Below are 4303 nucleotides of genomic sequence, written 5' to 3'. Positions count from 1 at the left end.
AAAAAAAAAAAAAAAAAAAGTTCTTTGAATACCACTGGCTCTGTCAGTCATCCCCGACACCCACAGAGGGAGCCACGAGGGGGAACCCTCTGCTCATGCTTCCCTAAGCTCTCTGCAGCCTCAGTGCCCTCCTGTGAACAGCGGGCTGAGGATGAAGCGCTTTAGGATTCCAGGCACTTCCCAGCATGCTGTGGTGCTCTGCAGAGACAGCTGGTGCTCTGCCTCTTCTGCCACAGTCCTCCAGGCTGACACCAACCCCCCTGCTTGTTTTCTCCTGCTCCTTGCTCCCTCTCTTTGGGGAGAGCACCGGGAGAGAAAGGGTGGGTGCTCCGTCACCTTCACTGGCCATGACAGGTCACAGTTGCGGAGGGAAAGGAGACCATATCGCTCTTTTTTTTTTTTTTTTTTTTTTGAGTTGGAGTCTCACCCTGTCTCCCAGACTGGAGTGCAGTGGCTGCTCCTGGCCACCACAGACTCGACCTTCCACCTCAGCTTTCCAAGTAGCTGGAACTACAGGTGCGCGCTACCACGCCCGGCTAGTTTTTGATTTATTGTAGAGATGAGGTCTCACCAAGTTGCCCAGGTGGGTCTCGAACCCACCATATCGTTCTTAAGCACTCTCCTGAGATTCCTGCCGAGCTCTCCTCCTGCAAAGCAGGAGACTTCGAGCTCTAGGTGAGGAGAAGTGAGACTCTGGGCACATTCCCCTCACCCCAGTCAAACTCAGCAACTGCACCCATAAGTAACACAGGATGTGGGGCGGGAGAGACATAAGTCCCCACTCCGCCACTTGGCATCTGCAACTCATCAAACTTTACCCCCTCTCCTAGGTCTTGGTTTCCTCCTGTGTTCTGGGGAAGCAGGTCCACTCCCCCTACCAGCTGATGTGAACACTCGGAAAAGACCCTCCTCCCCTCAGGCCCTGCCCTTCTGCCTTGGACCCTCCTCCCACTCACTGCTGTCACTGCTGGACTTGCAGGTCCTGCCCCATCAGATAGCAAGGACTTTGGCTCCTGGCTCACAGACTTCCTCCACCCAGTGCCCTCCGTGACCCTCCTGGATGGCATCACCAACCATGTAGACGGTGACCCGGCCAGCCCTGGCCTCTCAGACCCTTGGGGCCCCACTTCCAACCTACCCCACCCCAGCCATCAACATCCACCCCTGCGTCCTGTCATCACTTACAACTCCCTCCAACACCCCCGCTCCCAGCAGCCTATCTCAAGCATGGGCTGTAGACCAGCTTCTCTTCAGCTTTGTGGTTCAGCTGTTCCCACCATCCCTGCTTGCTTTTCTCATCCACCATGGTCCTCTGCTTTCTTCCAGACCATCGCCCTGTCCTGTGTTGACTTCTCTCCTAAAGCCACCTTCTCTTCCAGTTTCTCATTCATTAGCATTTTGCCAAGACCCTAATTCCTTTGTTCCTCCTCTCTGATCGCCCCAGTCCGAGACGAAGCCAGCCTTTCTTGTATCTGTATCCAAGCAGCGAGCCCTGCGGGGGCAGTAGGCAAAGTCAGAGAACGGGGCAGACTGGCCTCCTATGAAGCCATGGTCTCCAGCCATTAACTGTCTTCATTCTTTGCAGAAGACCTCTTGTTTCCCTGGTTGGCTTCTTCCCAGTTTCCGTAATTGTACTAAAACCTCTCCATTTTCCTTGTGTCTGCAGACTCCTCCTGTCCCCAGCTCTCAGCAGAGATCCTTGCTTTCTACTTGTCTGAGAAGTTAGAAGCTGCCAGACAGGACTAACACCCGCCTTCCTTTCTCTTGTTCCAGTGGAAGCGCTGTCCCGCCTCACCTCTCCCCACCCGTGTACTCCGTTCCTCCTACTGTTGATTACCCCTTCCTCAACTCAGTTCTTTCTTTGCCTTTAAATGTATTCGACTCCCTCCTGTCATAAGAAAGGGGGGGAGTGGAAGAGAAGAAAAAAGGAGAAGGAAAAGGAGGGAAGAAGGGAGGAAGGAAGGAGGAAGAAAGAGAAAAACCTTCACCTGGTCATTCTCCTCTAGCTATTCCCCTTCTTCACTGTTCAACTTCTCAGAATAGCTGCCTATACTCTGTTGTGTTCATTTCCTTACTTTTTTAGTCTGTTCAGGCTGCTGTTCAAAAATACCATAGACTGGGTGGCGTATAAACAACAGAAATTTCTCTCTCATAGTTCTGGAGGCTGAGAAGTCCAAGATCAATGCACTGGCAGATTCCATGTCCGGTAAGTGCCATCTTCCTGGTTCATGGATGGCAACATCTTGCTGTGTATGTGCTCCTGACTGGTATGTGCCACACTATTCTGGCCCCATCCTAAGTCCTTGCTAGTCCACTCTGCTGCCAGGGTGTCTGCAAAACATATCTAATGACATCAGTGCCTTTTCAACCGGTCACCAGCTTCCCATGGCTCTTAGGGTAAACACAGAAGCTTTTCACATGGAGTTTAAGAAACTTTATGGTTTGACACTCAGCTCATCTATGTGATAGGTCTGGATTATACTGCCTAAATTTACAATCTGACTCTTTTTTTTTTTTTTTTTGAGTTGGAGTCTCACTCTGTCGCCCAGACTGGAGTGCAGTGGCCGCTCCCGGCCATCGCAGCCTCGACCTGCTGGGTTCAGGCACAATCTGACTCTTATTCCCTTTTTGCCAGCATGGCTTGGGCAAGTTACCTTCCAAATCCTCTTGTATAATATCTCAGTTTCCTCATCTGTCAAATATGAATATAATGGCACCACTTCATATGGTTATTAGGAGAATTAGATGCATTAAAGACCTCGAATGGTGTCTGGCACATAGGAAGCATTCAGTAAGTGTTGGTTCTTTGCAACCCCTGCCTCTCAGCTCATTTCTGTTCTAGACACATTGGCTTTCTTTTAGGCTCCTAATCTCACCATGCTTCCTCCCACCGCAGGGTCTTGGCATGTGCTGTTCCTATTGGTATTCCATTTCTTTCTCTTTTTAGCTGTTCATGGCCTATGCACCCTTCAGATTTTTCCTTGTGGAAACCTTCCTGGAGTTCCCTGACGGGCACTCATCATCAGCATTATTTTGTATTTACATGTGATAATCATCTTTCTCTTCTACAAGACTGCAGGCTCCACAAACAAGAGCAGAAATTGCATTTATTTTCATAACCTTTGTAACTCCAGCATCAGCAAAGTGCCTGAGGTTTAATAAAGGCTCAATGAGTAGTTGCTAATAAATGAAAGAGGATTGGAAGAGTGCCTGGGGCCTATAGGGGTGCTTAATGGATGCTCATACAACCTGACAAGGCACTCCCACTCTGAGGGGATCTACAAAGTTTCCCCCAGTAATCCCTGCAGCCAACCACAGTCCCTGAAAATTCATCACCAGGGTCCATCATGCGGGAAGACCTTATCATCACATACAATGCATGCGTTGCGTGAGGTCAAAACACATTCATTAGCCAACACATTCGCTATAGAGATGCACTCCTCTCGCTGTCGCTGTCGTTACTGCCCACAGCTGGTGCGGAGAGCAGTACTCCAAGGCACAGAACTTAGAATGTTAGAGTATCAGAGCATGAAGGCACCTTAGGGACCATCCACCATCTGCTTCATTGCACAGATTTGGAACCTGAGGCCCAGAGAGGGGATGAGAGGCGTCTGACATCACACAGCAGGTTCATGGGAGAGTGAAGACTGGAATCCAAGTCCAGACCAGGGTTCCTTGCACTGCCCATTGCAGTTCACTTGTTCATTCGTTTAATAAATGGTATTAAGAACCACTGTGGGCAAGAGGCAGATGCACACAGACACAAATAACTCAGTTGAAAGGGCAGTTGAGGTCAGTGCCCTCACAGAAGGGCTCGTAGCCATGCAGTGGGAGCCCACAGTAGGAAGCAGTCAGTTGCACCCAAGACAGTGTTTGCTTTGTGGAGAAGGTAGGTAGTATTTGAAGTGGACCCTGAAAAATAATCAGGAAAAGCGCAGGCTGAATAAATAGCACGCATCCTGGGATTTAGGGACCTGGTGTAGGTTTGGGGAGCTATCCTAGGCTGCTTGTAAAGCTACAGGGAAAAGGGAAGGAGGCAGAGAAATAGGGTCCAGAGAGGACTTAGGGGTCAGGTGTCGTGGCTCACTCCTGTATTCCCAGTAATTTGGGAGACTGAGGCAGGAGAATCACTTGGGACCAGGAGTTTGAAACCAGCCTGGTCAACACAATGAGACCCCATTTTGCTTAAGCTCAGGAGGTCAAAGCTGCTGTGAGCTGTGATTATGCCACTGCACTCCAGTCTGGGCAACAGAGGGAGAGGGAGACCCTGCATGAGAAAAAAAAAAGGTGGCGGGGGGGGGGT

This window comes from Carlito syrichta, unplaced genomic scaffold (genome assembly GCF_000164805.1).
Source record: "Carlito syrichta isolate Samal-C Ts95f unplaced genomic scaffold, Tarsius_syrichta-2.0.1 Scaffold314770, whole genome shotgun sequence".
Lineage (NCBI taxonomy): Eukaryota > Metazoa > Chordata > Mammalia > Primates > Tarsiidae > Carlito > Carlito syrichta.
This window is presented reverse-complemented; position numbering follows the sequence as displayed.